Raw genomic sequence first — 13,660 nt, 5'->3', positions numbered from 1 at the left:
CCCCACTCCTGGCCCTTCACTGGCCCTTTCCAAAGCTCTGCGGTCTGTGGCACATGACCGCTCAGGGGGAGAAACCACCCACAACACCTGGGCCAAACTGAGCAGTGGCCACCTCGTGCCTTCCTCCTGTGCGGCCTTGGCAGGATTTGACACCTGCCCAGTTACACCTTGAACTTTGTCTAGGATTCTCTGCCCTCTGGAACATCTCTGCAGCTCACACTTGCCAGCTCTTCAGGCTTTCTGTAGACTCATTGAAAGCTAAGGTGTGGATTACGATTCAGTCATCAAAAAAATGAAATCTTACCATTTGCAACAACATGGATAGAACTAGGTGTGATGCTAAGTGAAATAAGAGAAAGACATGATTTCACTCAGGTGGAATTTAAGAAAATAAGGGAGGGGAAAATAAAGCAAGATGGATCAAAGGGGGAGACAAACCATGAGACTCCTAACTCTAGGAAACACTGAGGGTCACTGGAGGGGAGGGGGGGGTGGAGGAGAGTGGGGGGATGGGCATGAAGCAGGGCACATGATGGGATGAGCACTGGGTGTTCTATACAACCGATGAATCACTGAATCACCTCTGAATCACTGAATCACCTCTGAAATTAATACACTATATTAATTACTTGAGTGTAAAGAAAGCTGAGGTGCTAGGTCCTAGAGGCTTCCCCTTCCCTGCACCCCCTAGGGTTAGCTGAGTACTGACCACTCCCAAGGTTGAGGCCTGAGGTTGCACTTGCTGCCTGATGCCCCCGCCTGGGCCTGTAGGCCTCAACTCCTCTGCCTGGCCACCCTCCCCCATCCCCACCCCCACCCCTCTAGCTCCCCTAGCTCATCCAACCATAAGCAGTCCTACAATCACAAAAACCGGAAGCCTGTGATGCAGGCTTGGCTCTTCCTCTCCCTGCACCCTACACATTATAAGTCACATCCTGGACTGAGAATGTGTCTGGAATTTACGTGCGTGCACATGCGCGCATACACACACACACACACACACACACATGCCGCCCATTATCCTAGTCAGCCATTCTCAGCCAGCTGTTCTCATCCCAGGTCTCACACACACCTGGCCCTGGGGTTGGCCACAGCTTGCCAAATTGGCTGCCTGCCTCAGACAACGTCACCTTCATGGCACCTCTCCGGGCATTCACCCCGGATGACCTTTCACTTTGAACCATTCCCCCATCTGCCTACCTCCACACTCACGGCACCCATCCTTTTGCACTCTGTCCTCTCTACATGGCTCACTTTGAGGTGCACCCAGCCCTCTGATCACTCCCTCCTCTCACCCTGGACAAGCTCATACACATCCTCCACATCCACGATTTTAATTACAATCTGTTCCCAGAAGGCTCCAGAAATCTCCAGCCCCAGACTCTCCTTGGAACCTCCAGAGCTGACCTGTGTTTCCAGCTTGGATGTCCCAATAACACCTCCAACTCTGAACACTCACCATCCTCCCTCCACCAAAGCCTCTCTGTATCCCCCATCTTGTCCTACCTGTCCCCTTATATCTAGACAATATTCGATGTTGCTTTCCTGTATCTTATCCATGACTTCGCCAGCTGGTTCCAGTTTGGACACCTCACTGACATTCACTGCCAACCCCAGGCTCTGGTCCCCCCCTGGGCAGTACCACAGGGTCCTGCTGCTGAGCAGGGCATCCCAGATCATGCCCCTCCTGAGCTCCAGGCCTGCTCTGCACTGGCCTGGGAGATGCGTGACCTGGTGTCTGGGAGGAAGCAACCGATAGCTGGTATTCTCGCCCGTAGCTCAGGGGTGAGGTCTGCCTGGCCTGGAAAGAGACCTGGGATCATCTCTGGGTCAAGAGGGGCTCACCCCGGGTAGAGCACTGAAGTGGGAAAATGAGAAAGCATAGGACAAATCCTGTGAAGCATCCAGCCAGGGTTAAATATCCAGCCAAATGTTTATCCGTCAACTGGAGAAGGGGAGAGCACGCATGTATATATAGACACACACACACACACACACACACACGTATACATATATGAAAAGTTTGGTGGGCAGCCCTGGTGGCTCAGAGGTTTAGCGCTGCCTTCAGCCCAGGGTGTGATCCTGGGGCCCCAGGATCGAGTCCCACATCGGGCTCCCTGCATGGAGCCTGCTTTTCCCCCTGCCCGTGTCTCTGCCTCTCTCACTCTGTGTCTCTCATGAATAAATAAAATACTTTTTTTAAAAAATGAAAAATTTGGCTGATACAAGATATGTAACAAAATTTACAAATAATAAAATATGTAATACGTTTTGCTGCAAAATCCATACAGCCAATTGCTTCTCTTAGAAAGCTCTCGGTGATTTTTGCCAAACTTGCGTACTGATAGCCCACATATGCTTGCAAGCCGTGGGTGAGTGTGGCTCCGGCGGGAATGCTGGTTCATATCTCCATTTACGTTAACCCGTAAGATGAAAGTGAGACAGGCTAAAGATGCATGTCACAACGTCACTCCTTTGTGCATGACTGGGTGACTGCTGGGTCACGTAGTTCTGAAGGCAGGACGAGCAAACTTCCTCAGTTCCAGCCACACATGTCGTGACCGCTAAAGACCCTCACACCTGCCATAATACGCGCGCAATGCACACGTTTAAGTTTAATCCATACTCTTTTTTTAAAAAAAAGATTTATTTATTTATTCATGATAGAGAGAGAGAGAGAGAGAGAGAGAGAGGCAGAGACGCAGGCAGAGGGAGAAGCAGGCTCCATGCCGGGAGCCCGACGCAGGACTCGATCCCGGGACTCCAGGATCGTGCCCTGGGCCAAAGGCGGGTGCCAAAACGCCGAGCCACCCAGGGATCCCTTAATCCACTCTTAATGCTTTCTCCGTCTTTTCTTATGTCCAGATACAAGACACTGAAGAAAACACAGCAGAGGCGCCCAGGTGGCTCATCAGCTAAGAGCCTGCCTTCGGCTCAGGTCATGATCCTGGGGTCAGGCTCCCTGCTCAGCGGGGAGCCTGCTTCTCCCTCTGCCTGCTGTGTGGTCTCTCTCCGTCTCTCACATAAAGAAATAAAATCTTAAAAAAAGAAAACATACACCAAGCCTTGATTGATGATGTTTGCCAATTTCTGTGGCGTAAATGCTCTTGCCAGGTGGATTCCAAGCTGCCGACGGTGTCAGGAAGCAGGGAGGTAGGAAGGGATGTGCAGTAGCACCTGTCACATGCACACACACACACACACCCCATAGAGTGGGTGTAAATAGCCTCAAGGGTACAGGAAACAGTGAAATAATTAAGAAGTGGCAAGTTTTATGTATTGATTGCCTTTGCTTTTAATGTCCAGTAATCAGTCACAGGTTTACATAAGTCAGGCTTTTTTTTTAGGATTTATTTATTTATTTATTTATTTATTTATTCATGATAGAGAGGCAGAGACGCAGGCAGAGGGAGAAGCAGGCTCCATGCTGGGAGCCCGACGTAGGACTCGATCCCCGGACTCCAGGATAGTGCCCTGGGCCAAAGGCAGGCGCTAAACCGCTGAGCCACCCAGGGATCCCCCCATAAGTCAGGTTTTTTTTTAAATTTTTATTTATTTATGATAGTCACACAGAGAGAGAGAGAGAGAGAGAGAGAGAGAGAGAGAGGCAGAGACACAGGCAGAGAGAGAAGCAGGCTCCATGCACCGGGAGCCCGACGTGGGACTCGATCCCAGGTCTCCAGGATCGCGCCCTGGGCCAAAGGCAGGCGCTAAACCGCTGTGCCACCCAGGGATCCCCCGTAAGTCAGGTTTTAATGATGACTGCAGAACGCCTGGCTTGCCACATCCCTGCGCAGCCCCGGAAGCACCCCGTTTCAGGGATGGGTTTACAAAGCAGAGACAGAACAACTGAGAAGTGACCAAAGGAGGAGGGGGAACCTGGGAAGCGCTGATCACCTGCCCCAGTGTGGGTGCCTGTGACTGTGCTCCTAGGTGAGGGAGGAGGCTGGAAACTGCCCCCGGGGCCCGCTCTCCGCCCGCCCATCCCTCCTCGTGCCACTGCAGGAGGCAGAGGGCAAGAGTGGCCAGGACAGCCCATCACCTCCGCCCCTGGAAGGTGGGGCGCTGAGCAACAGGAGGTCAGGCAGGTGGGGGGCCGGGGGATGTGACGGGACTCAGAGCCGCCCTCCCCTTTCCAAGCTCTGGCTTTTTGGCCCAGCCTCCTGAGGTGAAGTTTAGGGGGGAGGTCACAGGGCCCGGGCAGACGCAAAACGCCAGCCACCTGCCCCCCACCCAATCCCCTCTCCCAGGGGACCCCCAACCAAGGGCAGAGAGGAACCTCTGGGCCGCGCGGTGCTCCCCCCAGGAGCACAATGGCTCTGGGGCACAGCTTCTGGAAGCCGCCCCTCCCCGCGCCCCTGGAGCCCCCACCATCACCCCCTCCACCCTCCACCCTCCACCCCTACCCCCTCCCAGACGCCCAGCTGGAGCAGGTGCGCAGGGCCCGCGCCACGCCCCCCGCCCCTCACCCCTGCGCTCCGGGTCCCGCCCCTGCGCGGTTCCCACCCCCGGGATCCCGGCCTCCGGCTCGCCCCCGCCGCCGCCCCCGCGCTCCCGCTCGGCTCGGCCGCCGCCCGGCCTCCTGCGCCCCGGCCCGGGAGAGGTGAGTGCGCGGGGGCAGCGGGGCCTTGCGGGCGGGGACACGGCGGCGGGCGGCCCAGGGGACCCCTGACCTTCAGCCGGGCCGGCCCCCCGACCTCTCCTGCGGCGGAAAATTCAAAATCCAGTCCGGGATTAAGGCCTCGGGGGAGCGCAGGCGGAGAAGCGCGGGCAAGTAGGTCCCTGTCGTTCCGCGGTCACAGGGATGGTGCCCGGGGCCCCAGGGACCCCCCCGGAGCGTGGGGCACCAGGGTGCCGTTGAGGGGCGCAGCAGGCCAGGGGGCTGCCCCGCCCGGGGCCCCGCGGTGGCCGCGATCGCCGAGATCCTACAGCATCCAGGTCCCCGGGGACGTGCCCGACCCTGCGGCACCGCCGCTGAGGCCCGGAGAAGAGCCCTGGGGACCGGAGTCCAAGGACCAGGTCCGGGCTGGAGACCTTCCTGGGGGGGGGGGGGGCGCCCCCGGCTCCGCCCCCCCATCCCTACCACTCAGCGCGCGGCCCCTCCGGGCTGGAGCCCCACATGGGGGCGCTGGCCCCGCTCTTGCATCACACCCCAGCAGGAGTAGCTGCTTCTCCTTCTGCCCTAAATCATCAGAATCCAGGGGGCGCCCCCCCCCCCCCCAGCAACATGTCCCGGCACTGCCGGGAAATTCTTCAGCCTCCACCATGGACGCGCAGGACCCGGTCTGTATCCACAGCGCCACATACACCAGTCCCCCGGAGGATCCCCAGGCCTCCTCGGTTCCCTGCAGGTTTCAGTTTAGAAGTCACCTCTTCCAGGAAGGCTGCCCTGACTGCCTCCTCTTGATCAGGTTCTCTGGCAGCTCGGCTCCTGCAGGGTGGCCCTCCCCACCCATCCTCCTCCACTCATGGCTCTTATCAGGGTATGCTCATGGCTTTCCCTCCTAGGTCACTTTCAAAAACTCAGCCATCCAAGTTCCATTTTATTACATACATAACGTTTCTCTTGACTATTTTTACTTTGGATTATTGGGGAACCTCTAGTCAGGGAACAGAAACTTGAAACTTAATGTCTTGGGACCACTATGGTCAGATCTCCCCCTGGACTGCCCCACAGCTCCCGGGCAGAGTCCATCAAATTTTTGGTCCCTTGGGTACAAGCCCTGATACCCCAGAGTGACCCCTGGGGCTCCTACCTGAGGGCAAAGAGAACTTCTATTCTGAAGAGGGGATGGGGACCAGGGCCCCCTCCCCGTCCACTACGTGGGGGCAGCAGGGAGAGGCCACCATCCATGCCCCATGGTGCAGCCTCCCCCAGTCGTGTCCTCTCACTGCTGTCATCTCTCCTCTCTGGCCCTGATGGCACCTGGGTGGCCCCTCGGGGGCGCAATGCGCAGGGTGCCCTGGGGTGTCCCTGCTGTCCAGACCCCGACATGGGCACCGTGGCTTCACAACGGCTCCCCCCACTGCTCCCTTGGCTCCTGCCCCTGACAGCCCCCTGGGAGCCCAGCTCCCCCCTGGCCCCCACCCCCCGACAGCCCCCAGGGAGCCTCCTGCCCCGCATGGCCCCCACCCCACCCCGCCCTCTCAGGCCCGCAGCACAGGTGGAGGCTGTGCGGGCCGCTCCCTCTGCCTGGTGGTCTCTGCCCCTCTCCAGGCTTCTGTCCTTCCCACCTGAGAGGCCAGGGAGTGGGGGGGGGGTGCGACATGCTCCTGCCCATGCAGATGGACCCCTGGGCGCTGTCTCTGTAGCACCCCCGACCCCCCACCCCCCCCCCCCCCGCCCCGAGAACGCTCTTGGGGAGTCTCAGCCTCCCAGGGCTCGCCCACCCGGGTTTGCAGATGCGTGTCTGGGTGCAGATGAGGATGTGGAAGTCACGGGGGGCGGAGGGGGGCACTCAGTGTGGCCGTGTTTGTCTTCAGCTGGACCCCAGTGCTCAGCTCCAGGGCAGGAAGGAGAGCCCCCCACCTCCCAGCCCCCGACCCACTCATGGTTCTGTTACACTTAACTACACTTATTTTTAAAAGGAAATTGTGTCCCACTCGCCGAGCTGGCACATTAGCACCCTCTGCCACTGAAGGCAGTTAAATAAAATCAAGAAAAACCAAGCAGTGTTGGTTTTCAACTCAGGTCATAAGCACCTGTCGCCTGCAGGGCACACCTGAGGCAGCTCCCTAGTTTAGGGAGATTAGCGAGAATTAGGAAGTAGAGACACACTAACCCCCAGCTAAGACTTTCTCCTCAGTGCAGTAAAACAGGTTAAGAGAGAGTTGGATGGGAAACAAGAAATACATGGCTGCACTCCTGCCAGCGAGCACCTACTGAATACAGAGCCTAAGTGATACAGAACAAGCCTTCTGCTTATCAGCCCCTGAAGGGCCACTTCCTCTAGGAAGCCCCCCACCATGTGCCTCCTCAGCCAGCTGTACTTCTGCTCTAAGGGTTGTCGTGCTTTACCTCATGGGTATTGGCTTCCATCCCAACCATAAGTTCCTAAGAAGCGCTACCAGGTCTGGGGCACTCACTTCTCTATCCAGGTGTCCACCCCTGGCCACGGGGCCTGGAGCCCCAGTGTTGAACAGATATGTGAATAACGGGGTGACCTCCTTGACATTGATCCTGCTGGGCCCCCTCCGGCGATGCCTTTCCTTCCTCCTCCTCCTATCTGCGCAAACCCTACACCTTCCACCGGTCCTGCTCGAGGGTCTGGCTTTTCCAGGAGGAGTTTTTCAACCCACTGAGCCCAGGCCGAGCTCTCCTGCTCTGGGATAGTCAATCCCTGGTGCTCCCCGTGCCCCCGGGACGGTCCGTGCCATGGTCCTATGTGGTCACCACCCCAAGCAGTATGGTGACTCCATGGATGCTTAATAGCTCCTGTGGACTGATGGGCGTGGCCCTCCTTCCAGGGTGCAGGTGTGGGGTGTGGGCTGGGGGCTGGGCGGCTGTGTGAGGCCCCGGTGCCGCTGCACCAATTATGAGCTTAGGGGCTTAGAACAATGCAACTTAGTCTTACGGTTTTGGAGGTCAGGATGGGCCTCGGGCCGCGGCCACAGTGGAGCTTCTTTGGAGGCCTCAGGGGAGACCCCACCTCACTTCCTCTGTGCGTCTAGGGGCTGCTGCCTTTCCTGGTTGGTGGCTGGCTCCCATCTTCAAAGCCGACTGTTGCTGGTTGTGTCTTTTCCCCCATGGAATATCCAGAACTCTCTCCCCATCTCAAGATCCTTAAATGAATCATCCCTGTTGTTGGTAGTTGTTTTTCTTTAAAGATCCATTTATTCATTTGAGAGAGAGAAAGAGAGCAGGGGGTGGGATAAGCAGGCTCCCCCTGAGAAGTGAGCCAGACGAGGGGCTCAATCCCAGGACCCCGAGACCACAACCTGAGCCGAAACCCGGAGTCCAATCCACAGAGCCATACCGGTGGCCCATTCCTTTTTTCTTTTATTTTTTTAAAGATTGATTTATTTGAGAGAGAGAGAGAGCAAGCATACTCTGCTGAGAGTATGGGGAGGGGCAGAGGGAGAGACTCGCAAGCAGACCACCCCCCCTTAAGCTGAGTGCAAAGCCAGACACACGATTTGATCTCATGACCCATGAGACCATGACCTGAGCCCAAACCAAGAGCCAGAGGCTCAATGGACTGAACCACCAGATGCCCCTGCCAAGTCCCTTTTGCCATGAAAGGCAACATAGTCACAGGTCCCAGGGATTGGGACATGGGCATCGTTCTGGCTGCCGTTGTTCCGTCCTGGTGGTCAGAGCGTGTTGTGGCTGGAGGTGTATTAATGGCCACTGAGATTTACTGAACACTCACTGTGGGCCAGGCACTGTGCTGAGCACCTTCCACACCACTCTGAGGTAGGTGGGAGCCACTGTCACCAGCCTCACCGCGCAGGTGAGACACTGACAGATGAAATAGTTCGGCAGAATAGCAGAGCTGAGATTTGCACTGGGCAATCTGGCTCCACCGTGTGCATCCTCCTAACCTTGGGGCCACACGGCCTGACACCACTCTCACCTCCAGTCTACCTGCCAGGATACAGAGCCTGGGAGAGGCCAAGTCGAGAAGTCACGTTCCAAGGCCCAGCCAAGATTCAATCCATAAGCAGGAGGCCCAAAGCAGAGGCCGGCCCCAGCCTGGCCCACCCTATTTTGGTCGGCCAAGCCCCTTTTGTACCTTCCCAGCAGAGTCTGCTCTCTTTGTACCTGCTAGGTTGGGCCTCTGGTTTCTTGAGAGCACTTTTATATTTCATTCTTACACAGACCTTCACTAGTACCCTCATTTTTAAATGAGGAAAAACAGGCACAGGGAGACTGCAAAACTTTGCCGGAGCTCTCCCAACCAGAAAGCTATGGGTTTGGGATTTGAACCCAGACGTTCAGATGTTCCCCCCAACTCCCGACTGCCTGAGCCTGAGCAAGCTCAGCCTGAAGGGGTGCTCCAGAAGTCTGCGGTCTGGCCAGGCACACAACAGGGTTTCCCCGGCTCGCCAGATGTGTGTGCTCACACTTCATCTGGGCTTGTGGTCCCTCCCCACCAGTCTCAGAGTTTCCTGCCTTCAGGTGGCCACATTAGTCACACTCTGTCTGAGAGCCGAGGTATGAGTGGGAGAGGAAACAACCCTGTGTTACTCAGGTCAGTCTGATTAATCAGTTCAGGCCCAAGCCTGCTAGAGTGTAGCTGATGCCAGGAAATGATAATTCTCAGAACAACCAACTTCTTGCTGCTTGAAACTGTCCAGGGAGGCGCTTGACTCCACAGTGGCAAGCGCTTCTCAAAAGGAGAGACGTATGCTCCAAAATGAGCAACCAGGAGGCTCACCGTGACAGGAAGCTCGGGACCGAGGAAAATCTGCAAGAGGCAGAGGGACTGAGCAGGGGCCACGAGGGGCTGGCGCCAGAGCAGAGTGAGAAGCAGGGACCTTGTTATTCAGGGGATCCAGGCAGAGTTCCTCTGAGGCTGGCCAGCTGTGCTAATTAGAACAAACTGGGAAAACAGTCATTTCTTAAAGTCAATCGTCTGTGCACATTCTAAACCATGTGCATAGTCTTCCCTTAGCATGTGCAGTGGAGATGCCCCCGGTCGCCCACTGGGGTCGGTCAGGGTCTGGCGGGAAGCAGAGGCCCAGCCCGGTGGCCGAGCCCAGGGAACACAGGGACGCTTTGCAGAGGGGTGGGCAGGGTTCAGGGAACCGGTGCAGGACGGGGTCTCAGGGCAGCCGCACTGCCCACGCGGGAGGAAGGAGAGCGAAGGGCAGGGCAGGACTCCCGCAGGAGCTAATGGGAGGCAGCCAACCTGACGGGACTCTGGCAGGGGATAAATACCCCTTCCCCTCCCCTCTCTTGCCCTCCTCTTACCTCAGTGGGTGCTTCCCACTGGCCCAGCCTGGGGGCGAGGGAGGCGGGGATCCCACCCAAGCAGCAGGATGGAGGCAGGTGGAGGGTGGATCGGGATGGATGGATAAAAAGTCCTCAGCTGGGGCAGCCCGGGTGGCTTTGTGGTTTGACGCCACCTTCAGCCCAGGATGTGATCCTGGAGACCCGGGATCGAGTCCCATGTCAGGCTCCCTGCACAGAGCCTGCTTCTCCCTCTGCCTGTGTTTCTGCCTCTCTCTCTCTCTCTGTCTCTCATGAATAAATAAATAAAATAAAATAAAAACAAGTCCTCAGCACACTTCCGGCCCGGGTGCGATCACCTCTTTCATTCATCCTTTTGCCATTTCTGAGCACCTGCAGGTGCTTCCCTAACCAGACACAGGGGAATCCAGATGCTGAGACCAAAAACCCATGAGAGACTAGAAAAGCAGCAGTGGACGTAAACGTCACCTGGGCCAGGTATGGAGACATTCTGCCCGCATCTCTGGAGTCCAGCCCGTTGTGGGAGATGATTGCTATGGGCAAGAAAGCCGGTTATTAGTGCCATGTCTCAAATCAGCATTTCATGAGCATGGGCCATAATTTGCCATTCCCTAGGACCAGGAACGTTCTGGAAAACAATACATGCTTCATTTTAACTTAGTGAGCTGTTTGTTGTTTGCAAGGCCAATGCCCGCTTTTATTTACAAAAGAACGAACCCTGCCGCCCCTGCCGAGGACTCGATGGGGTAACACCAAGAGACACAGCAAAGTCTAGCCCAAAGGTGACATTGTAGGCAATGCGATGCCTCTCTTTGCTTCTCTAAATCGAGCATCTTTTTTTTAAGATTTTATTTATTTATTCATGACAGACACACACACACAGAGAGAGAGAGAGAGAGAGAGAGGCAGAGACACAGGCAGAGGGAGAAGCAGGCTCCATGCAGAGAGCCCGACGTGGGACTCCATCCCGGGTCTCTAGGATCACGCCCTGGGCTGAAGGTGGTGCTAAACCGCTGAGCCACCCGGGCTGCCCTTGAGCATGTTTTTGAGGGGAGCACGGCCAGAGATGCCGACCCTATATTCTACAGGCCAAGTTGGGATCTTTAAGTAACAAGTGGGAGGTGCCATGCTGTTCTCATCTCTAAAAAGTGGAGCCTGAATCCAAACGGAGCTCATGTTAATTGGAGAGTATTGACACTTGTAAAAGGATCTGTGTTTGGAGGTCTGCAAGGAGCCCGCATGCTAAGAAAAGGCAGGGAGAGGGGGCCGCCATCTGATAAGTTACGGTGTGTATGCCCCCCCCCCCCCCCAAGAATCGTGCATCACGGCAGCCCAGACAGGATTCACTTTGTAATAAACTGTCTAAACGGCATACGCTGTATGTACCCTCGGGAGCTGGGGTCCTGGATTTGGCAATTGGTGATAGGCTTTACAACACCCCACCTCTCTCCTGGGGAGCTAGGAGGATCATTGTTGTCAGAAGCAGCTTCAGTTAGGAGTCTATTCAGGTCCTGGTTCAGACACTCAGGATTGAGTGGCCTCGGGTAATACGCCGAACCTCAGTTTCCTGATCTGTAAAGTGGAAAGGATAAAACGCCTTGTTCGAATTCAGAGAGACACCGGGCATAAGCGCTAGGGACACGGTAAGAGACTCATAAAGAGGGTCTGTAGAGGGGACAGTAACAGCGAGCCTCCCTTGAACCCTAACACCTGCTAGGTGTCAAGCTGAAGGCTTTGCATGATTTAGTCATGAAATCAACCACCTTTTGAAGCCGTGCCCCCATTTCGCACATGAAGAACTCGGTACAGAGGGGTGGAGGGACTTACCCAAGATCACCCTCCCTGCTGCAGGTAGCAGAGCTGGGACTCAAACTAGGCACCCTGGCCTTTGAAGGCAAACTCTTAACAACTAGTCTCAGGGTAGCGATCTTTAAGAAGCAGATGTGCGTTTTTATGGCATGAATAGTCAATCCAGAAAACTCCCATCTGTGAAGATTTTGCAAGAAGGGGGGGTTTCAAAATGAGGACCCTCGCAAGGGGCTGATGCAGCCTCTGAGAAGAGCTGGCAGGGAGGTGCTTGCTCCCCCGCCTCCCCGGCCTCCCCAGCCAGGGCATCTTGCCCACTGTCCATGTCCCTCCAGAGACTCACTGAGGGGCTGAGTCACAACATGGGTGACCTGGAGTCACCCAGAGGGCTTAGGAGAAGGTGAGACGTCCATTTCTCTCTGCCTCCGCTGCCCGCTCTCTGGCTGCCCTCCATCCTAACCTGGGCCCAGTGGTCTTGGTGACCATGGCACAAGATTCTGCACATGCCCGCAGCAACCCTCCCCAGACACTCATTGCACAAGCAGGAGCTGGGTGCTCCTCCCCCCCTCCCCCGAACTAGGCGCTGGGCCAGGACTGAGTGTCCCGCAGAGGGATGCTGTGTGCCAGTGACCCCAGTGCACAGTGCAGAGATGCTGGGAAGGGGCCTAGCTGGCAGGGTACAGACTGGGGGGAGCCAAGAAAGCGTGAGCAGGCTCTAAAGACTGGGGCTGGAGTGCAGGGGACAGGGACAGGAGTGCTTTTGAATGGGGGCAGGGGGGGGGCTAGAATTCAGGTAGGCAGCTGCGGAAGAGCAGAGCACACAAGGAGCAGCTAAGGGTAGCCTGGGGCGGATGCTGGCTCTGGGCTCCCCTGCCTGGGTTTGAGTCTCTGTGCCTCCACCTATCACCTGTGTGACCTTGGGCTTGTTCCTTGGTCTCTCTGTGCCTCATCCCCCCATGGGCGGCACGTACCCAACCCATTGGTGAGGATCAAATGAGCCTTGTGCCACTAAGTGCTTCACACAGTGCCTGGCACACAGTAAGTGCTCAAGTGGCAAGCCTGGCTACTGTCACTGCTCTGGGCGTGTGGGGTGCAGGGCACGCAGAGGGCCATCAGGCCTCCCTGAATTCTCAGCAAACCGGGCAGGACGTCCTGCTGTTGTGCGCACCACCCGGGACCCGGGGCACCCAGGCTGGGAGGCACCGGGGCAGGGAGCCTGGGCGCAGGAGCCTAAATGCAGACTCCTGGGCGGCGGGAGCGGAGGTCAGGGGAGGTGGAGGTCAGGGAGGAGGGAGGCCCAGGGCAGCAGCCCCCAGGGCGTCCACCCGAGCCGCAGATGCGCGGGCGCCCAGGTTGTGGTGAGGAGCAGAGACAGGTGCTCCGCCGACTCTCCTGTCAGCCTACCCAGGGGTGTGGCTGAGGGGGACCCTCGTCCTCTTGCGGCCGAGGCCAGTCTGAGCCCACACGTGGCGGCTCCGGAGCTTGTGCTGGGGACGCGGTGGCGGCGGGGGTGGGGTGGGGTGGGGGTGGGGGTGGGGGTGGGGGTGCTGTGCCTCTGGGGCAGGTCTGAGCGACTGCGGTTCTTCCTGGCAGGCGCCTGGCCTGTGGCTTGCGGTCAGTGAAGGGCAGGGCAGGGCAGGGACTGGCAGGGCTGGGTGTGCCGGCCGGGGGTGGGGGAGATGGGGGAAATCGCGGCACAAGGAGGAGGAAACGGCCCCGCCGGCGCTCCCGCCCCGCCCCTGCCAGCAACCGGAGGACGCAGCGCCCACCCTGCCTGCTGCGCGCCGGCCCCAGGCGGGGGCGCGGGCCAAGCGTGGGGTGACTGCGACCGGCTGCCGGCCCTCCACCGCGCAGGTACGTGCCCCCCCAGCCGGGCTTCTTCCTGTCCCCACGGCCGTGGGGGTCCCCAGCGCACAGGGCTCCGCCGGCGGACGGCGG

At 57.6% G+C, this 13,660-nt stretch overlaps 1 protein-coding gene across 2 annotated transcripts in view; it reads left to right on the top strand.

The window, feature by feature from the left end:
- Positions 1 to 4,544: 4,544 nt before the first annotated feature.
- The window catches only part of GPR68 (G protein-coupled receptor 68), a 28,467-nt gene continuing 19,351 nt past the window's right edge, over positions 4,545 to 13,660 (top strand). Inside the window, exon 1 of one of the 2 annotated variants that reach the window (XM_038545567.1) lies at positions 4,545 to 4,603. The gene's annotated coding sequence lies outside the window, so the exon portion shown is untranslated. Of the gene's footprint in view, positions 4,604 to 13,333; positions 13,577 to 13,660 lie in introns of those variants that run through there. The other variant, XM_038545564.1, reaches the window with a different exon arrangement.

This window comes from Canis lupus, chromosome 8, assembly GCF_011100685.1.
Source record: "Canis lupus familiaris isolate Mischka breed German Shepherd chromosome 8, alternate assembly UU_Cfam_GSD_1.0, whole genome shotgun sequence".
Classification (NCBI taxonomy): domain Eukaryota; kingdom Metazoa; phylum Chordata; class Mammalia; order Carnivora; family Canidae; genus Canis; species Canis lupus.
Note: the sequence above shows the minus strand (reverse complement) of the source record. Positions and strands in the feature narration are given on the sequence as shown.